The sequence below is a fragment of the Rhea pennata genome, chromosome 3 (genome assembly GCF_028389875.1).
Source record: "Rhea pennata isolate bPtePen1 chromosome 3, bPtePen1.pri, whole genome shotgun sequence".
NCBI lineage: Eukaryota > Metazoa > Chordata > Aves > Rheiformes > Rheidae > Rhea > Rhea pennata.
The window spans coordinates 1,341,026-1,363,724 of record NC_084665.1 but is presented as its reverse complement, the minus strand read 5'-3'; positions in this window follow the sequence as shown (position 1 = coordinate 1,363,724).

The window sequence follows — 22,699 nt, the reverse complement described above, 5'->3', positions numbered from 1 at the left end:
GCTGTGTTACACACCCCATGCATGGGCTTTCCCATCTAATTTCGCTTTCAATGAGCCTGGGTAGCATGTACTTTGGTGTTGTAAAAATCAAAATGTGCCTAGTTCCTCCTTCCATTGCAATCACAGAGCAAAACAGTGTTATGGGGTTCCCCAGTATTTTGAGTAGACATTGAGTGGACAGGAAACAGACTTGCTTATCTGTTGTCACACTCTGGCAGCTGTAGCAAAGAGCAGTGACTGTTACATTCTTCAGGTTGCTTCTCTGGTGGTCGCCAAAATTCTTAGGTCAAGATACACCCTTTTTCCACTGGCTGCTTTCCTAGAAGTCTGTCACATCCCCATGAGCTCTGCAGGAGGGAGAAGTGCAGCTGCAGCGTGGCTAGCCTTGCTATAGAAAAGGCAGAGACGATGAGATGTCCTCCAAGCTCACCATCTTGCTCCAGCACTGCAGGAAGACCTCTGTGATGTACCAGCCATAGAAATGCATCCTCCAGTCCTTCTGGGCCTGATCATGTTCCCTGAAAACATAATGATCTCTTTTTCCACTTTAAAACAAGATATGTGTTTCAGTTTACAGCATGTGCCAGTGATTCAGTACATTCAAATCCTAGCTGGTTGTGCTTTGAGCTATAAGTTGGATTTCCTGCTGTGATTTGTAAAACAACATTGTCATTAGGATGTTTTGTAACAAAGGAGGAAGACCAGAATCAAACTGCTTGAAAGAGGCACAGCAAAAACTGCCCAATAACAAAAAAAGACCTAGAGTTTTGTTTAGTTTTAGACTTCATACAGTCTACAGAGCAGGAGGGACATGTACACTTACATACAGAGAAAGGGAAAACAACACATCCACAAACAAGCAGGCAAAAAAAAAAAAAAAACTCATACAAGTGAGCCAACTGTTTTTCTGCAAACTTTAGTGATGCTAATACCGGCATCCTGAGCTGTCCTAGGATCAGAAATGACCTATGCATGGTGAGCCAGACTCTCTCTTTATTCCACCACTTTATTTTCCAGATGAAGAGAAGATTTCATGTTCCTCAAAATGATGATGTCACAGAGACTACTTCTTAGTTCAGGATTTGCTGGCACTGAGATAGACAGTCAGCTATCCTGATCCTATAAACCATATACTCCAAAATTTCGTAGAGGTAACGGCCACAAGATGTACACCATGAACATCAAAAATTGGAGTGGGTGCCCAGAGAAGGTCTCAGGCAGAAGAGATTTCCAGCCCCAGAGAAGCTGTGATACAACTCAAGTGTAGATTTGCAGCTGGATCTCAGGCCAGGACAATCCTTGTTTGCTCCTTCCCATAGCCAGCTCTTCTGCCAAACCAGCCTTACCAGTACAGCCTTGCCAGGGACAGTCCAGGCTGGCTATCCCTGAGAATCACTTACTGCCTTAGACCCGTTCCTGCCTGGTCTGTGTAACAGAGCCATCTTGGGTTTCCCCTAAACAGGAAAAAATAACTGCACCCCTTGAGAGCAGCATTCTGTCTCCACATTACACTGAACAGTACAGCACAGTGTGAATGAAACAAAGACCTGATTTTACTGTGCGGTTTTTGAATCCTGATATTACAGTGATCATGATCCATTCAGATAGCCTGGGCTGAGCTACACTATGCCAATATTGGAGTAAAATAGAGCGTATAATTAATTCACTGGGGTCTGACATTGGTCAGAAGAGATGTTGGTTTCCTCTAAATGAGAAAGCAGTTAATTTTTTTGCTGGCTGGCACTAGCTGAATTGTGGCTCCAACAGAGCTGGTGTTTGAATGGTGCAGCCAAATGACATTGACTTAATCCCTGAGGGTGAGGAAAGCTGAAGGTTGAATCTTTTGACTTCTGGCCAATGGGCACCTCTTGCCATTTCCATGAGCACAGATGCAGGTGTTGGGCAAAGTGATTAACTTCAAAACAGGGACTTACTTTCTCTCTACTTGCCAGGTCTTGCTTTTGAGCAATGTAGTAGTTTCACCAGTACTACAGTTTGCTCCACATCCTGTTGTTACCATATTTTGGTGATATTCTTATCACACAAAAATTTGTCTGGGCAGTCAGATGAGCCTGGCGCATTCTCCTGTGTCACATTTAATTGCTAGTTACCTGTTGTCAATGAAAAGTGTGACATTGACATTTAAGAACATTTCTTGTAAAAGGCATTGACTTGTGGCTTCACTGGTTCTCAAGAGATTTTGTTTTGCTTCCCAGCTCTGCCTGTGTGATTCTCAATGACTAATTCTTTCTGCTGGTAACACCATTAACTGCAGGGTGTGAGCACACATTTAATAAACGTTAACAGTGCTCTTGTATTTATTGAACTAAAGGCTACAGAAGTGGAATATAAATTAGGCTAGACAAATTTTATGGAAAAAAAAGAAAAATATTCTTTCCACTTCTTCATATGGCCTCTCCAATACAGAAGAAAATTTCTGTCTTTTATCTTCTACATTCATGAAGGAATCACTCTTTTTCATTCTTCAGTTTTCCTCTTTTCTTTAGGGTTGATAGCAGAGGACTATAATTAAGCTGTATATGACTGATAGTCACTACATCCCTGGGAAGAATTTACTCTTTTATTATTTCAGGATTCTGTGCTCTTAAGTTTGTCTCTCTCAGTGTTGTCCCATTAAAGGTTGATCTGGCCAACTGATTTTCAACACTCCCCACATAAAGATGAGTTTTCATCATCAAGTGCTGATGAACCAGCTAGTCTTTGCGCTTCTTCCTGTTAGCTGGAAAATGAACAAATTGAAATGCTTTATGACTATGTTTCCAACACAATGGTACATGCTTTTCACCTTCCCTCTCTTTATTTCAAAATATTTTCTGAAAACTGTAAAATGTATATCCATACACTGATTTGGGAGTACTTTGGTATACCAGCTCTTAAATCCTGAGTGACCTGGAACCTTAAATTCTCAGAAAGTCCCTTTAGAGTGCAAGCTGGGAACAGCCCAAGTACACTACACACTTTCTGCCCTCTCAGCAAATGGCCACAGGCAAACCCTCTCTGAGCGCTGTCTAAAGAGAGATCAAGTGCCGTGGCCCTCATGTGCCATCTCGAGCAGCCTAGTTAGATCAGAGTGTAGGAAGGGAAGGAGCACTAATGATCTTCAGGCTGCCAGTGAAAGCTCCTTCTAGTTGCATATGTGCCAGAAGCTACTCCTTGCATTACAGCCTGAGCCAAAGTGACAGGAGAGTAGAGATGAGATCTCTGTCCAGAGAGACAGTGACTGCCAGATACTAGCTGAGATTAACCATGAGGAATGGTTAGGAAGAATCAGAGCCATATTCTGATCACAGGAAAACACTACTGAACACACATCTTTTTTCAAATGTGACTCTAAGTTGGGGGAGGGAACAGGTATCAGGACATGTATTTTGGAATTGTTTCTTTGCTGCATCTCAATTCTGAATTGCTGGTACTGTCTCAGACTCATCTCTGAATTACACCAATTTGAGTAGATTAAAGTTTTGACATCATTTTTAAAGCCCTTAGAACTACCAGTTAAGGAGTAAACTAGTTCTACCTTCATTATACTAGTAGTGGTACTGGCAAATGAGAACATATTCCAAAAACAGATGCTGACATTTCCACTAATTCTTCTGGGCTTGCCTTTACTTGCAAAAAAATAATGTGTGAGTCACCCTTTCATCTTTAAAACCCTACTGAAAGAGAAAAAAGGGGAAACAAAAGGCCATGTTTGTAGTCTGGCCGTAAAATTGTTTGTTAAATAAAGTTAACTATGCTTCAGATCTCCAGTTAGAATGAGAACAAAACATATCATAGAATCAGTAAGGTTAGAAGGGACCTCTGGAGATCATCTAGTCCAACACCCCTGCTCAAGCGGGGTCACCTGGAGCATGTTAGACAGGGTTGCATCCAGGCAGGCTTTGAATATCTCCAGAGAAGGAGACTCCACAACCTCTCTGGGCAACCTGGTCCAGTGCTCTGTCACTCTCACAGTGAACAAACTCCCCTACATGTTCAGGCGGAACTTCCTGTGCTTCAATTTCTGCCGGTTGCCTCTTGTCCCTTTTGCATGGGACAACTGAAAAGAGTTTGTCCCCATCCCCTTGACACTCTCCCTTCAGGTACTTATCCACATTGATAAAATCCCCCCTCACTCTTCTCTTCCCCAGGCTGAAGAGGCCCAGCTCTCGCAGCTGTTCCTCATAGGGCAGATGCTTCAGCTCTCTGGTCATCTTCGTAGCCCTACACTGGACTCTGTCCAGTAGCTCCATGTCTCTCTTGTACTGGGGAGCCCAAAACTGGACACACTACTCGAAATGAGGCCTCCCCAGGGCTGAGTAGAGGGGCAGAATCACCTCCCTCGACCTGCTGGCAACACTCTTCTTAATGCACCCCAGGACTCCATTGGCCTTCCTGGCCACAAGGGCACATTGCTGCCTCATGGTCATCTTGTCATCCACCAGCACTCCCAGGTCTTTCTCTGCAGAGCTCCTCTCCAGAAGGTCAGCCCCCAGCTTGTACTGGTGCGTAGGGTTATTTTTCCCTAGGTGCAGGACTCTGCACTTGCCCTTGTTGAACCTCAGGAGGTTCCTCTCTGCTCAGCTCTCCCACCTGGCCAGGTCTCTCTGAATGGCAGCACAGCCCTCAGGTGTGTCAGCCGCTCCTTCCAGCTTGGTATCATCCGCAAACTTGCTGAGGAGGCACTCTGTCCCCTCATCCAGGTCATTGATGAAAAAGTTGAACAGGATGGGACCCAGTCCTGAGCCCTGGGGGACTCCACTAGCCACAGGCCTCCAACTAGACTCTGCGCCACTGATGACAACCCTCTGAACTCTTTTAGGCCTTTCAGCCAGTTCTCAATCCACCTCACAGGCTGTCCATCTAACATAACATCCTCCTAGAGAAGCTCAGGAAGTATATGGGAGACAGTGTCAAAAGCCTTGCTGAAGTCAATGTACACAACGTCCACTGCTCTCCCCTCATGTACCCAGGCAGTCACTCCATCAGAGAAGGTTCTCAGATTGGTTAAGCATGATTTCCCCTTGGTGAATCCATGCTGACTATTCCTGATCACCTTCTTTTCCTCCATATGCCTGGAGATGACATCCAGAATAGGCTGTTCTATCACCTTTTCAGGGATGGAGGTGAGGCAGACCAGCCTATAGTTGCCTGGGTCCTCCTTGTTGCGCTTTTTGAAGACTGGAGTGACACTGGCTTTCTTCCAGTGCTCAGGCACCTCTCCAGTTCTCCAAGACTTTTCAAAGATGATGGAGAGCGGCCTGGCAACAACATCCACCAGCTCCGTCAGTACCCGTGGGTGCATCCCATCCGGGCCCATGGATTTGTGGATGTCAAGCTTGCCCAGAAGATCTCTAATCCTATCCTCCTCAACCAAAGGAAAGTCTTCCCTTCTCCAGACTTTCTCCCTTATCTTCAAGCTCTGGGATTCCTGAGGGCTGCCCTTAGCAGTGAAGACTGAAGCAAAGAAGGCATTCAGTAATTCTGCCTTCTCTGTATCCCTTGTCACCAGGGCCCCTGCCCCATTCAGTAGCGGGCCCACATTTTCCCCATTCCTCCTCTTGCTGCTGATATATCTGAAGAAGCCCTTCCTGTTGTCCTTGACATCCCTTGCCAGACTCAATTCCAACTGGGCCTTAGCCTTCCTCGCAGCATCTCCACATACTCTGACTGCATTCCTATAATCCTCCCAAGTAGCCTGTCCCCTTTTCCACAGTCTGTGTACTTTCTTCTTCTGTCTGAATTTGGCCAAGAGCTCCTTGCTCATCCTTGCAGGTCTCCTGCCCCCTTTGCTGGACTTTCTCTTTGGGATGCACCTCTCTTGAGCTTGGAGGAAGTGATGTTTGAATACTAGCCAGCTCTCCTGGACCCCACTTCCTTCCAGGGCCTTAACCCATGAGATTCCTCCAAGTAGGTCTCTGAAGAGCCCAAAAGTGTGCTCTCCTGAATCCAGCGTTGCAGTCCTGCTTATTGCCTTCCTTTTTTCCTGCAGGATCCTGAACTCCACCATCTCATGGTCACTGCAGCCAAGGCTGCCCCCAGCCTTCACATCTACAACCAGTCCCTCTCTGCTGGTAAGGACAAGGTCCAGCAGAACACCCTTCCTCATAGGCTCCTCCGCTACCTGTGACAAGAAGTTATCATTGATGCATTGCAGGAGCCTCCTGGACTGTTTGTGCCTTGCTGTGTTGTCCCTCCAGCAGATGTCAGGGTGGTTGAAGTCCCCCATGAGAACCAGGGCATGTGACCGTGAGGCTACTTCCAGCTGTCTATAGAAGGCCTCATCAGCTTCCTCTTCCTGGTCAGGTCAGCAGATAGGTGCCTCTGTCCTCTGCAGCATGGAGTCACCCACTATAACCACTCATCACCTCTTCCGAATGGTCAGGCAAGGCTCAGGGTCTGATGGCCCAGCTGCTTCCCTTGAAGTCAGGTCCAGGTCCTCCTCATCCTGGAGGGTATTAAACTGGTTCTTCAACTGTAAGGCCTAGCCTTCAATACTAATTTGTAGGGGGGAAAAAAATCACTATGGAGAACTATGATAAACTAATTACCTGTTACTTCAGCATATTTTGACAGTGCACTGTTTAACTAAACCCAACAAAAATGCATTAATGTAATTTCTGCATCTTAATTAGCACCATTGATACCTGCCCATTGCTTCTGAGGGCTTGCATTGCTGCAGTATGCCTATGTGCATCTGCATTTTTGTGCCTGTAGGCAAAGCCATCCTAAGGTAGTAGAAGACATTTACTTTATTATGTCTTGGCAACCAGACCAGAATTCTACTAGAAATCTAGAGGAGAATCAGGCTCTCCATTTGCTTGGGTAGCAACAAGTGTGCCATTATTCAAGGGGAAAAATGCCAGTAGCTATGTTAAAAGTTCTTTTAGTGGAAGTATTAACATTTCACGATGGTGTATCAAGTTATAGCCAAATACAACTGGACTTTGCCTTCAGTTTGGAATGGCCTGTGAAAACAGCTAAAAGACATACAATGCCAGTAACCTGAGGATGGTAATCTCCGAGTATAATTACTGCAGAATTGGGCAGAAGCTGGTTGTTCCAGAAGCCTAGGAGTTTGAAGAATCTTCTGAGATTGTTTTGAAAGTTTAAGTCCATGTTCTCTAATGGGGACCAAATCTGTCTGTGTGGAATAAGAAAACCTGTTATAGAGATAACATTGTCCTAAAGTACAGCTAAACAGTGCTACCGTTCCTCAGGAAAGCCAAGCATAATGAAGTCAAATGGCAAGAAATGAAAGGACAGGGCACTACCTACAGTGTTATGCATATAAGGCCAAGTTCGTAAGTAGTTACAGCCATAGCATTCCACTGAGCCCAGGAGATTGCACCCTATTTGTATTTGGATCTTAGTTTTCTCTGTGACTTGAAACAGCCTGGGAAGTACTGGTAGCTAGTAGTGATGACAGAACTAAAACAGGGTCAGATTCCTGCAGCAATTTTCATTTAAAGCAGACCTGTTTTCTACCAGTAGCCTGATTTGAATGGGAGGATCTGAGTAACAGAGTAAGCAATTTTCTGAGTAAGGATGCAAAGATCTGGCCTATCATGTTTAATATTTTAACTTGCTGCCCAAGTGCTGCTCTGATCACAGCTACTGCAGAATTCTTGAGTAGCTGAAAATTATGGAGCCCATCACTAAACCCAGCTGTTCCACACAGGTGAAAGCTATTAAGTAGACTTAAGGAGGAAATAGGTTATACACAGAAACTCATTATTTTCCGGTTGAAACAAAACTATCCATTAATATCTGACGCAGAGCATACACTTTAAAATTGGGAACAGATACTGAAAATGACCAAATTCCAGCATTCCTAATGCATATATGATGAACCAGTTATTATTATTCAGCAAGCTCTGTCACTAAGGATGAATAGCATTCCTGTTAGTATTTATAAGTCTATATGCCCTAGATGGCATTGCTCTGCAGCATTAGAAAATATAATTCTAAAATCCAAGCTGTTACTGCAGCCAACACAAAAGAATTTCTGGCAGGAAAAGCATTGATTTAAGTGCACACACACAAAAATAATAGCAGAGTCCTTTCTTAATGTTATTTGTTTGAGACATTTCTACTGCAGTTGATACATTAATTATGTCACATTCTTTCATTCATTCTTTAAAAACTCACTTGTAAAATCTTCTTGTGTTAGCAGTTACAGTAAGCAACAGCTCTGTTTTGAAGTGGTTTTGTTGCACCTGCTCTCTCCAGGCTGTGGTATTTAATTGTTTATTCCATGTTACTCCTCTCTGCCGCTTTGCTTGGCACTGTGAAGAAGAAGGCTCCCACCAATTACACAGCACTGCTTGTTCACAGCAACTAGAGGTTTAAGATGAGTTTCCTTCTCACTGAATGCTAGCTCCAGCCCACTTAGAGCAGCTGGAGGAGAATTGGGCAGATATTCAGCTGTGCTAAAGAGGGCAAATTACCATTGTAGCAGGGACACCCACCCCCACCCCATACCTGCAGTTTGTCCTGAGACCTACATCTGCGTATTTTCCTTTTGTGGCTCTCTGTAGCCCCTTTGCTTCAGGAGCTTTCTAGAAAGCATGACATGTTGGGAGCAGATGTGTGCACTCACCTCCTGACCAAGAATTAGGAGTTGAAGTTTCAAAGAATCGTGCAAGTCCCCAGAAACCTAAAGGATGCCTAATATAGGATTTTGGTACTAGAGCCCTAACCATTAGGCACCCAATCTGCAGGGTGTGGTTAACAACATATCTAGCCACCCCATGCTGCAGCCTTTTTTGGGATGCTTCTCCCCTCCCCTCCCCTCCCCTTCCCTCCCCTCCCCTCCATACAAGCACATGCAGTGTCAGTAATGCTCATGTCCTGGAAGGCTCCCAACAAGCTAGAAACCATTTGTAGGGAACAGGGAAGGAGGCTTGTCTCCAAACTCTCTCCCATTTCCTAGGTGAAAAGAAAGGAAGGCACGCACTTAAATTCCTCAGACATTAATTAAAAGCAGGTTACCACATAGGGCTGCAAGAGTTTGATCCTGTTTGTGGCTTGGGATAAGTCTAGTTCAAAGCTGTCACTTAAGGTTGGAGGTAGGTGCCTAAAACCCAAACCATCTGGTCCAGTAGCAGCCAGGCACTGGATGTGCCTGGGTGTCATACGAAACTTTCTTGTTTTAAGCTTCAACATGAACAACTTTGTGTGCTGGCTGCCAAACAGCACCCCTGCCCATCACTAGACAAACGGTATGACCATTAGACTGTTGGGTAAAATCAATCTAGGCCTATACACACTGGCACTCTTCCTAGTATAGAGCAAGGATAGAACACCCTGCTTGAACATGGCCCTTACTGTCATCCTCAAATTCAATTTCAAGTCTAGGTGACTTTCTGGAGGATCTTTTAGATCAAAGAAGAGTTAAGATTGGAAGGGACCTATGGAGGTCACAGAATCAATAAGGTTGGAAGGGACCTCTGGCAATCATCTAGTCCAACCCCCCAAAGATTTCCTGATGCTGATTCCACTGGGAAGTGCTTGAACCCAGAACCTTCAGCATGTAAAGCAGATGTGATAACCACTGCACTATCCTTGTCCAACTGCTCTGCTCAAGCAGCATCACCTATAGCACACTACCCAAGACCCTGTCCAGATGGCTTATGAAAATCTCCAAGGATGGAGACTCCATGACTTCTCTGGGCCACCTGTTCCACTGCTCAGTCACCTTCACACTAAAGAAGTTTTCTTCTTCAGGTTCAGACCTTCCTGTGTTTCAGTTTGTGCCCACTGCCTCTGATCCTATTGCTGGGAACCACTCAAAAGAGTCAGGCCCAATCCTCTTTACATCATTCCTTCACATTTGTATACACATTGATAAGATCTGCCTCCAATCTTCTCTTATCTAGGCTGAGCAGTTCCTGCTCTTTCAGCCATTCTTGATATGAGAGATGCCCTAGTCCCTTAATCATCTTTGTGGGCCTTCACTGCACTCAATGCACTCTGTCCATGTCTCTCTTGTCCTGGGGAGCTCAGAACTAGAGACAGGACTCCAGATGTGGCCTCACCAGGGCTGAATAGACTTAATAGCAATGCTCTTTCTAATGCACCCCAGGATACCATTGGCCTTCTTGGTCACAAGGGCACACTGCTGGCTAATGATTAACTTGTTGTTCAACAAGACTCCCAGGTCTTCTTCTATAGAGCTACTTTCCAGCAGGTCAGCCACCAGCCTGTGCTGGTGCCTGGGATTATTTCTCCCTAGGTGCAGATCCATGCACTTGCCTTTGTTGAACTTCATGAGGTTCCTCTCTGCCCAGTTCTCTAGTCTCCAGAAAAACTCTGAGCCACTGATGACAACTCTCTGAGCTCTGCCTTTCAGCACTTCTCAGTCCACCCCACTGCCTACTCATCTAACCCATGCTTCCTGAGCTTGCCTAGGAGGATGTTATGGGAGACAGTGTCAACAGCTTTCCTGAAGCCAAGGGAGACAACATCCACTGCTCTCTCCTCATCTACTCAGGCAGCCATTCCATCAGAGAAGGTTCTCAGATTGGTTAAGCGTGAGTTGCCCTTGGTGAATCCATGCTGACTACTCCTGATCACCTTCTTTTCCTCCATATGCTTAGAGATAACCTCCAGGATGAGCTGTTCCATTACCCTTCCAGGGATGGAAGTGACGCTGACTGGTTTGTAGTTTACTGGGTCCTCCTTCTTGCCCTTTGTGAAAACTAGAGTCACAGGAGCTTTCTTCCAGTGCTCAGGCACCTCTCCCGTTCTCCATGAAGTTTCAAACGAGATAGTGAGTGGCCCAGCAATAACATCCAGCAGCTCTCTCTGTACTCATGGGTGGATCCCATCAGGGCCTAGGGATCTGTAGGTGTCAGGTTTGCCTAAATGATCTCTCACCTGATCCTCCTCGACCAAGGAAAAGTCCTCCTTTCTCCAGACTTTCTCTCTTGTCTCCAGGCTCTGGGATTCCTGAGGGCTGCCCTTAGCAGTAAAGACTGAAGCAAAGAAGGCATTCAGTAACTCTGCCTTCTCTGTATTCTTCATCACCAGGCCACCCACCCCATTCAGCAGTGGGCCCACATTTTCCCTCGTCTTCCTTGTGCTCCTGATGTATTTGAATAAGCCCTTCTTGTTGAATTTAATACCAAATGAGTCTTAGACTTCCTGGTTGAATCTCTGCATTCTCTTACCACATTCTTACATTCCTCCCAAGTGGCCTTTCCCTTTTTCCGTATTCGGAGTACTTTCTTCTTCTGTATGAGTTTTGCTAGGAGCGCTTGCTCCTCCATGCAGGTCTCCTGCCCACTTTACTGGAATTCTTACCTTGCAGAGAAGCTTGCAACACATCTTCTTCTATGCCGTAAGGTGTTGTTAGCAGGGTAAGAGGAGGGCAGCCTTGAAGAATACCCTTTCAAAAGATACTACCACCACCAGCAGCAGCAGCTCAGAAAGAAATCCAAGGCATAGTTCTCTGCAGGCCTTCATTTTCCCTGCCTCAGTTTGCTGGAAATGGCCTTGGCTTGAAGAGGAGCCCCAGGAGAGCAGTCTGACAGGCTGCTGCTGCTCATCTCTTGCTCTTTGCTGGCACCTTCCAGGAGCTGCAAAGTGCGCTGCTGCGGAGCCTGACAGGTACGTCAGCAGATGCACGCTGCCAGATGCCAGGCAGGTGTCGCTGCCTTTGGGCGGCCATCGGGAAGCGTGGCGAGGAGTGCGTGTGCTTGCAAGAGCAAAGCTTTGAGAAGAGCCGCCTGCTTTCCTGACACCGACTCCCAAAGGAGAGGTGGAGGAGCTCCCTGAGGAGGTGTTTCTCGACGGGTTGTTCTTGCTGTGGGTCAGGTGCCTTGTCAGGCACCCAGCTCTCTCCTGCCCAACGCAACAGACAAACACCAGGAGGCACTCAGCTCGCATCATGTCTTTAATACAGTCTTTCCAGGTTTTGCACAAGCTGACAAGACACGTGTTTCCCCTGATGTGGAGGGATGTCCCCAGCTGACGCGGGTGCATTCGTCTCCACCGCCAAGTCGCATGGTCCTGGGACGCCGTTGGCAGCTGCTGACCACCGTGCTCGGGTGCCGGGCAGGGGAAAATTGCAGAGCAAAGGCACCAGGGGGTGATGCCAGTGCCAGCCCCACAAGAACCAAGCCCCCCGTGACACAAAGCCCCGAGCTCTGGAGGACCCCTGCCCACTGCCCTGGGGGACTCTGTGCAGAGGCACCCGAGGCACCAGGCAGGAGCATCCAAAAGGCCCTGGGGCCTCTCTTGCTCCTCCTACCCAACCAGCCCTCCCGCAACTGTCCGGGCATGCAGGCGTTGACCTTGGATACAGCAGATGTCCCCTCCACGTGCCAGCGCTGCTGCCGTCACCTCCGCCCCTCCAAGCCGCACGGCCTCGCGATGCCGTCGGGAGCCGATCGCCACCGTCGCATGCTCGTGCAGCACGCAAGGGAAAGCAGAAAGGAGATCGTCAGTGGCCGTTGACGGGCTCCAGCATCGCCGAGAAACAAATGCCCCGTGCCCCCTATTTCCTGGCTGCAATGGGGGCCCCTTGCCACTGCCCTGGGGCACTCAAAGGAGATCCCCAAGGCAGCAGGCGGCAGCACCCAAAAGAGCCCCAGCACCTCTCCCAACACTGCCCAGCACCCCTTGCCCGCTGGGTCCCTACACGTGGCCACTTACCTCTGCTGCGCTCCCGGTCGCCCTCCGCACAGCAGTGCTGGCCTTCTCACCGCACCGCCCGTGCCCAGGAGGTCCTTGGGAGGTGCTCACAGCCACGCTCGGTCACTGGGTAAAGAAGGAGCCACAAGGCCACCAGCAGCAGCTGCCCCTGGGCCCCAGAGCCCAAGAAAGAAGCCCCCCACACCCCAAAAGCCCCACGGCGCAAGAGGACCGTGATGCCGCTGCTGTGGAGGATTCCATGGAGACCCCTGGGGCACCAGGCAGGACCACCCAAAAGGGTCCTCGGGTCTCTCCCAGCCCTCCCAAGGACGCCCAACCCTCCGGGCCTCCCACGCGGCTTCTTATCTCGACACAGCACAGGCGCCGTCCGCTCGCCGCACCGGTGCTCTTGCCTGCGCCGCACGGGCTCGGCACGTCCTCGGGAGCTGCTCGCTGCCACGCTCGGGCGCCGTGCAGGGCAAAGGAGGGGAGAAGGCGTCAGCGGCTACTGGCAGCACCCATGGCCCGAACACCTCCCCACACCTCCCTCTGCCCCAATGCCCAGAGACACCTGGCGGCCCGCCACGCTGCCCCCGGCCAGGCACGGTGCTGGGCCCCGCGCCGGCCCCACGGCTCCCCACCGGAGCGCCCAGCCGGCGCCCGGGGCAGCCTCCCTGCGCGCCCAACAGAACACGCGACTCGCTGCCACCGCGGCGACGGTGACAATGGCCTCAGCCACAGGCACCGACTCCCCGGCAAGAGGCACAAGTGCCCCTGCCCCAAACGCGCTCTCCCAAAGGCTTTGTAATTGATGGTCGCCCCACAGAGAAGACAGCTGGCACTCGTCCACCACACAGAGCTGTGGAGGGAAGAAGCCACCGCCTGGCCCATCTGCCAAAAAACCGAATCGTCCCCAGCTGCAGCGCTCTGGCCTCAGTTTGCTCCATTCCCCGTGGCCTTTTTCTCTGTGTTGCCCCCAAGACAGTGGCGAGGTGCAGGCTCATCCGAGCTTGAAATAAAAAAGGCTCCCTGGGCACTCTGTCCCAGGACTCTTCCCTCCAAGGCAAGCATCTCCCCCATGCACCCCCCCTTCTGCTGCAGGGACAAAGCTCGCTGTGCCCACAACGCAGAGGGGCAGGGGAGGCAGGCATGGTGCTCAGCCCCAGAGCACACACAGGCCAAGCCAGCAAGAGCTGTCCCTTTGGATGCCCCAAACAGAAGGTACGTTGCAGGGAAAGAGGCCAACATTCCCGGCTTGGATTTCCCAAAGGGAAACAAGTTGGAGTGACAAGACCAAATAGAGAAACCGTGTCCCCAAAGCAGCCCAAGTGTCCTTCTGCCTGGGGAACAACGGTTCAACACCAACCTCAGCACACAGTAGCGCAGTGGTTGTGTGGCTGGAGAAGGCATGCAGGACACGGGGGTGCTAAGGCAAAGTCAACTCTCAGCTCTCCACCACGCAGAAATCCACACAGACTAGAGCTTCCGAACGGCTCGTCAGCGAACAAGGGCTTGCCCCGAAGTCCTTGCCAGCCCCCACCGTAGCAGTGCCATGTCAGGTGCAGTCACCAGAGAACTGCCCGTCTGCACTTCCACTCGTGCCCCCCAAGCCCGCACCCGTGCCCATGCAGCCATTGGCACAAAATCCACATACCCCTCAGCTCGTTCACACACCATCACGTAGTCGCACAACACTTGTCCTAGGCATGCCCTTGGCCAGTGCTGGGCAGAAGCCTGGAGACGAGCCAGAGAAGAGCTTGCTGAGATCCTCCTGCCTCTGGCTTCTTGTCTCGGGGCTGGAGAGTCCCCGCTCGCTGAGCCTGTCCTCGTAGGAGAGCTGCTGCAGTGCCTTCGTCCTTTGTGGCCCTTGGCAGGACTCACTGCACTCCGTGCACGGTTCTGCTGTGCTGGGGAGCGCGGAGCTGCATCCTGGACGCAAGGTGTGGCCTCCGCAGGGCTGAGGAGAGCGGAAGGAGGCTCCCCCGGACTCCCATGCCCTGCCTTGCTGGCAATGCTCTTTGTGAGTCTTTCCAGGATACCCGTGGCCTTGGTGGCCACAGGGGCACAGTGCTGGCTCCCGGGCAGCTTGTGAAGAAAGCCTTGAGGACCTCTGTGTTTTGGGCGTGCTTTCTGCGCAGCGGCCCTGTCCCCTTTCACAACAGGCTCAGCTCTTCCCTCACCTGCCTTTTGCTGGTGGTGGACTTTGTGGAGCCGTTCTGGATCCCTTTGCTGGCCCTTGCCAACTTGAGGTCCAGGTGGCCTTTAGCTTTCCTAACGCCAGCCCTGCACACTCGCACAGTGTCTCAAAGGATTCGTCCGGGGACCCTGTCCCTCCTTGCACTGCTTACACAGCTCCTGCTTTCTTGTCACGTAGAACCGATCCTTTGCTACAGGATCAGTGCTAAGCAAAATGCTTGGGACTGGGGAAAAGGTAAAAGAAGACAAAGGCCGGAGGGGCAGCGGACTCTGCAGCCGTGTCAGTATGCTAAGGCCTTGGATTAGCAGGATCTTTAGGTAAGGCGAGTTGTGCTCCAGGAGGCTGTCTGTGGCAGCGGCCCCCAGCAGGGGCTTGTGGCAAGGAGAAGAGCGAGGCTGAGCTGGAGCGCAGTCTATGGCAAGAGAGCCCTTCCCAGGGGCGAGTGCTGCCTGCTTGCCTGAGCGGGAAAGACAGCAGCCGTGGCAGTTTCCTGTGGGCAACAGAGAGTCACGGAGGGCCTTAGGCGAAACCGGGGTTGAATGGTTTCCCAAGAGCCGTGGATGTTCGTGGCTTCCCCGGCATGCTGCCACGTGGAGAGCAGCCTGTGCCTGTGTGGGGGCTAGCCCAGCTTTGGCAGAGCATCAAGAGGAAGGTGTGAGCAAGTCCTCGACTTGGGAAAGCGAGCGGCGCTGGCAGAAGCCTCTGGCAGTTGCAGTCATCCAGGCCCTTCTGAGAGGGATGCTGCTGCTCTGGGGTCTCAGAGGGCAAGCTACCACAAACACCCTCACAAGCTCGCAACACAACTGAGGTGTTGAGCTGTCTGACAGGCTGCTGCTGCTCGTCTCTTGCTCTTTGCTGGCACCTTCCAGGAGCTGCAAAGTGCGCTGCTGCGGAGCCTGACAGGTACGTCAGCAGATGCACGCTGCCAGATGCCAGGCAGGTGTCGCTGCCTTTGGGCGGCCATCGGGAAGCGTGGCGAGGAGTGCGTGTGCTTGCAAGAGCAAAGCTTTGAGAAGAGCCGCCTGCCTTCCTGACACCGACTCCCAAAGGAGAGGTGGAGGAGCTCCCTGAGGAGGTGTTTCTCGACGGGTTGTTCTTGCTGTGGGTCAGGTGCCTTGTCAGGCACCCAGCTCTCTCCTGCCCAGCACAACAGACAAACACCAGGAGGCACTCAGCTCGCATCATGTCTTTAATACAGTCTTTCCAGGTTTTGCACAAGCTGACAAGACACGTGTTTCCCCTGATGTGGAGGGATGTCCCCAGCTGACGCGGGTGCATTCGTCTCCACCGCCAAGTCGCATGGTCCTGGGATGCCGTTGGCAGCTGCTGACCACCGTGCTCGGGTGCCGGGCAGGGGCAAAGGCACCAGGGGGTGATGCCAGTGCCAGCCCCACAAGAACCAAGCCCCCCGTGACACAAAGCCCCGAGCTCTGGAGGACCCCTGCCCACTGCCCTGGGGGACTCTGTGCAGAGGCACCCGAGGCACCAGGCAGGAGCATCCAAAAGGCCCTGGGGCCTCTCTTGCTCCTCCTACCCAACCAGCCCTCCCGCAACTGTCCGGGCATGCAGGCATTGACCTTGGATACAGCAGATGTCCCCTCCACGTGCCAGCGCTGCTGCCGTCGCCTCCGCCCCTCCAAGCCGCACGGCCTCGCGATGCCGTCGGGAGCCGATCGCCACCGTCGCATGCTCGTGCAGCACGCAAGGGAAAGCAGAAAGGAGATCGTCAGTGGCCGTTGACGGGCTCCAGCATCGCCGAGAAACAAATGCCCCGTGCCCCCTATTTCCTGGCTGCAATGGGGGCCCCTTGCCACTGCCCTGGGGCACTCAAAGGAGATCCCCAAGGCAGCAGGCGGCAGCACCCAAAAGAGCCCCAGCACCTCTCCCAACACTGCCCAGCACCCCTTGCCCGCTGGGTCCCTACACGTGGCCACTTACCTCTGCTGCGCTCCCGGTCGCCCTCCGCACAGCAGTGCTGGCCTTCTCACCGCACCGCCCCTGCCCAGGAGGTCCTCGGGAGGTGCTCACAGCCACGCTCGGTCACTGGGTAAAGAAGGAGCCACAAGGCCACCAGCAGCAGCTGCCCCTGGGCCCCAGAGCCCAAGAAAGAAGCCCCCCACACCCCAAAAGCCCCACGGCACAAGAGGACCGTGATGCCGCTGCTGTGGAGGACTCCATGGAGACCCCTGGGGCACCAGGCAGGACCACCCAAAAGGGTCTTCGGGTCTCTCCCAGCCCTCCCAAGGACGCCCAACCCTCCGGGCCTCCCACGCGGCTTCTTATCTCAACACAGCACAGGCGCCGTCCGCTCGCCCGCACCGGTGCTCTTGCCTGCGCCGCACGGGCCCGGCACGTCCTCGGGAGCTGCTCACTGCCGCGCTCGGGCGCCGTGCAGGGCAAAGGAGGGGAGAAGGCGTCAGCGGCTACTGGCAGCACCCATGGCCCGAACACCTCCCCACACCTCCCTCTGCCCCAATGCCCAGAGACACCTGGCAGCCCGCCACGCTGCCCCCGGCCAGGCACGGTGCTGGGCCCCGCGCCGGCCCCACGGCTCCCCACCGGAGCGCCCAGCCGGCGCCCGGGGCAGCCTCCCTGCGCGCCCAACAGAACACGCGACTCGCTGCCACCGCGGCGACGGTGACAATGGCCTCAGCCAAAGGGAACCAAGTTGGAGTGACAAGATCAACTAGAGAAACCGTGTCCCCAAAGCAGCCCAAGTGTCTTTCTGCCTGGGGAACAACGGTTCAACACCAACCTCAGCACACAGTAGCGCAGTGGTTGTGTGGCTGGAGAAGGCATGCAGGACACGGGGGTGCTAAGGCAAAGTCAACTCTCAGCTCTCCACCACGCAGAAATCCACACAGACTAGAGCTTCCGAACGGCTCGTCAGCGAACAAGGGCTTGCCCCGAAGTCCTTGCCAGCCTCCACCGTAGCAGTGCCATGTCAGGTACAGCCACCAGAGTACTGCCACTGTCAGGTGCCCTGCGGTCTCTGAGGGCAAGCTACCACAAACATCCTCACATGCTACCAACCCAACTGAGGCACACACTCAAAGGTATTTTGAAAAGCACAGAGTCACAGCATCACAGAATGCTTGAGGTTGGAACGGACCTCTGCAGATTATGTTGTCCAATACCCCTGCTCAAGCAAGGTCATGTAGAGCACCTTAGACAGGATCTCGTCCAGGTGAGTTTTGAATATCTCCAGAGAAGGAGATTCCACCTCTACCTCTCTGGGCAACCTGTTGCAGTGCTTTGTCACTCTCACAGCAAAGACGTTTTCCTTCTATTCAGGTGGAACTCGCTGTGCTTCAATTTCTGCCCATTGCCTCTTGTCCTGTGGCTGGGCTGTCGCTGGAAAGGAGTTCGGCCCCCATCCTCTTGACACCCTGCCTTACAGTGTTTGTAGACATTGATAAGATGCCCTATGTCAGTCTTTTCTTCGGCAGGCTAAAGAGGCCCAGCTCTTGCAGCTTTTCCCCATAAGAGAGGCCTCCAGGTCTCTAATCGTTTTTGTAGTCCTATGCTGGACTCTCTCCAGTAGTTCTCTTATCCAGGGGAGCCCAGAACTCACCAGATGGCATCCTCAGGGCTGAGTAGAGGGGCAGGATCACCTCCCTCCACCTGCTGGCAACACTCTTCCTAATGCACCCCAGGATACCATTGGCCTTCCTGGCCACAAGGGCACACTGCTGGCTCATGATTAACTTGTTGTCTACCAGAAGTCCCAGGTCCTTCTCCACAGAGCCGCTTTCCAGCAGGTCAGCCTCCAGCCTGTCCTGGGGCACGGGGTTATTTCTGCCTAGGTGCAGCACCCTGCACTTGCCCTTGTTGTATTTCATGAGGTTTTTCTCTGCCCAGCTCTCCAGCCTGTCCAGGTCTCTCTGAGTGGCAGCACAGCCCTCTGCTTTATCAGGCAGTACTCCCAGCTTTGGATTATCAGCAAAGTTATCATGCACTCTGTCCCTTCACTCAGTTCATTGTTGAATAAGTTGAGCAGGATTGGCCCTAGTACTGACCCCGGGGTATACCACTAGTTACTAGCCTCCACCAAGAGTTTGCACCATTGATGACAACCCTCAAAGCTCTGCCATTCAGCCATGGGTCAATCCATCTCAGTGGCTGCTCATCTAGCCCACACTTCAGCTTAGTTATGAGGATGTTATGGGAGAGGGCATCAAAGACAGAAGGTGTCAAAGATGCTATGGTGCTGTTTTTATAGTGTCTGGATCCAGGCTGTGATCCTAGGGCAAGATTAGACCTAAGACACACCATTCCTCTCTCCTAGAAAGAAGGGAGTGCGTTCTGGTCCCTTGGAGACCATCCCTCACAAAATTAATAGGGACAGTTATGCAGAATGACTATTGGTTGTGCTGTGGAGTGGAAAGGTAGGCTTTGAGAGTAAGACATAGAGCTGGCTTTTCCTTGGCTTTTTGACTGATGTTTTAGAAGGAAAACCAGTCTGATGCTCTGATCTACATTGAGGTACATCTTTTGGATGAACATGTAATATAATTTTGTCTTGTGGAATAAAGGGAATGGAAGATCAGCCACTAAAACCTGCACCGCACTCTTCTGATCTTTTTTTAAATGGCAAAAAGAAAAAAAAACAAAAAACAAAAATAAAATTCCCTTATCAGCAAGGGCAGTCACTAACCAGTGCCATTGCAGGCACTCATGACTTTGGGCGGACTGAAGACTTCAGAGTTATCAGTCAGAGCATGTTGTGCTGAGAACACAGGCAGATGTAGGTTTGATCAAGCAGAAGTAAGTGTAATAAGTAGGTCAAAATCAACTTACAGAGCCTGCAGGCAGGTTGTTATCTGCTGCCTGTAGAGAAAAGCTTTCTCATCTCTGGAATGATATTGCAAAGAAAATAGCTGTGGGAATGGCAAAGACACAAGTTAGGCCTTTGCAAAGCAAGTTGGAGATAACCTTCAAAGGGAAAATAAATAGGATTTGTGTCCTAGTTTTGCATCTTTATGATGAATGAAGGTGGCCTGTTGGGGAGGGCTTAGTTTTCTTCTCATTGCTTTGTACTTCTATGTTGATGTTTTGCTTTGCTCTGTTTTGCACTAGAAATTTAGGTCTTCACTTATGCAGGAAGGATTTGTGATGGCTGAAGAGTAAGTACAGTGCCAGCACAGCAACAATTTATAAGAAAACAAAAGTGAGCAAGTGAATGTGAAATAGATATACTCAATAACCATCCTGCCTCCAATAGGTCCTCCAGCAAAAGGAATGAGTCTTGCCTTGACAGTCTGATTATCCTCACTTTAACGAAAGTAGCTAGAAATTAAATGCTAGAATCACAGAGTCAAAGAATCACAGAATGGGTAAGGTTGGAAGGGACCTCTGGAGATCATCTAGTCCAACACCCCTGCTCAAGCAAGGTCACCTAGAGCATGTTAGACAGGGCTGCATCCAGGTGGGCCTTGAGTATCTCCAGAGAAGGAGACTCCACAACCTCTCTGGGCAACCTGTGCCAGTGCTCTGTCACTCTCACAGTGAACAAATTCCCTCTCACGTTCAGGCAGAACTTCCTGTGCTTCAATTTCTGCCCATTGCCTCTAGTCCTGTCACATGGGACAACTGAAAAGAGTTTGTCCCCATCCCCTTGACACCCTCCCTTCAGGGACTTATCCACATTGATAAGATCCCCCCCAAGTCTTCTCTTCCCCAGGCTAAACAGGCCCAGCTCTCGCAGCCGTTCCTCATTGGGCAGATGCTCCAGTCCTCTGATCATCTTTGTAGCTCTACTCTGGACTCTCTCCAGTAGCTCCATGTCTCTCTTGCATTGGGGAGCCCAGAACTGGACACACTACTCGAGACCTCACCAGGGCTGCGTGGAGCGACAGAATCACCTCCCTCGACTTGCTGGCAACACTCTTCTTAATGCACCCCAGGATACCATTGGCCTTCTTGGCCACAAGGGCACACTGCTGGCTCATGATTAACTTGTTGTCTACCAGAAGTCCCAGGTCCTTCTCTGCAGTTCTGCTCTCCAGAAGGTCAGCCCAGGCTTGTGCTGGTGCATGGAGTTATTTCTGCCTAGGTGCAGGACTCTGCACTTGCCCTTGTTGAACTTCATGAGGTTCCTCTCCGCCCAGCTCTCCAGCCTGTCCAGGTCTCTCTGAATGGCAGCACAGCCCTCAGGTGTGTCAGCCGCTCCTTCCAGCTTGGTAGCATCAGCAAACTTGCTGAGGAGGCACTCTGTCCCTTAATCCAGGTCAAAATCCCCAACAGCTTTCTAACTTTCCAGGCTATTTGTAAGTTAGTTATGTAGATTTTTTTCCTAAACTAAAGCAATCATAAAGCTGAATTAAAAAAGATGCATATTTGGCATATCACCCTGGCAATGCATGGAGTGGGGAGTGAGGGTATCTTTGGAGTTCAACAGCCAACTGGAACAGCTCCAAGTTGTGATGAAAAGCAAGATTATCTTTGAACTAGAAAGCTAGCCATGGAGAAGTCTGTGCAGAGATAAAGCATCCTTATGGATTCCAACATACCTTTTGGGGTCCCAGTATATAAGGTTGGAAAGCATACAATTGAACCAATGGAAAATATTTTGAAGCCAACTGCTGGGCTTGCACTGATGAAAGACATTTTCTGCATTAACATCAAAGGCTGTATCTCATTTCTTTATTCATGGACTGAGATGTGGAATCAGATGTGTGTCCTTGCTGCACCACATGACTCTTCTGCAACTAGAAATAGCTCCATATGGATACATACATAATCCCTTCTGTCTAAGACATATCACTGCTTCTTGTGAAGATAGTGGGTATTTCAGAAGAAAGATACCATTTTGGCAGTGGCTGCCACAAAGACATAAACCACATTATTTTAGCTGGGGTAGCCAGTCAGTTATATGGATTTTCATTCAAGGACCTCAAAACCTTCTCTCAGAGAAAAGATAAAGGAAGGTGGGATCAGCTGTAGAGCCTCAACTTTCTTATGTGATCAGAATAGAAGAAATGAGAATCCTGTCACCAAGGCCGGCTCAGATTTACTAGCGAAACTCAGCAGTCTCTGCCCAGCTGATTGAAAACATAAAAACTGCACAAGCATTTTACTGTCCTAGAAGTATGTCTTCTAGCAGGCCCTTTCCTCAGGTTTTCCGTAGTTTTCTGGAATCAAAACTGACTGCACCAGAACTTCTTATAATAGCACCTCCTTCAGTATTATTATTCTAGGCATTTTTGGAAATACTATTCCGAGAATAACTTCAGAGGGAGGACTGGAGCTCATAACCACAGCTGACCATGGCTGAAGGGTCACAGTCATAGCATTGTTCCAACTAGGAGAATTACAATTAACTTATACTATCATATGTCTAGAAAAAGATTAATAAAGTGTACAAAAAATTCTGTGGAGATCTTTCTTTTCTTCTTCTTTCAATCCCCCTCTAATTCAGTGTTCAGGTCAAAATAGTGGTACAATATATTCTCAGAATTATGCCAAAAATGAATACATCATTGGGATCGTGACCCACAGGGAAACTCTAGTCCTGTGTCCCAGCATGCCCTAAAGTGTTAAGTTAGTACAAAGAGAAGATATTTTATTGATAAACATTATATTGTCTTAGTGTAGATGTCTGACACATTATTAAATCAAATGACAAAACATTTAAAGTAATTCATTCTAATAAAACTTTTTGATATTCCATAGACAATAGTGCTGTGAATTTTGTTTATAGTATAACACTTTAAAAACACAGAAATACAAGTTTCTAATTTCATAGGTTACCAGCAAACAGAGAAAATGCATGCTTTCATTTTTGTTAAATTTCTGATTTACACAGGCAAGTGGAACAGCTATGCATAAAAGACTATTCTACAACAAATTGCAAAACAAACA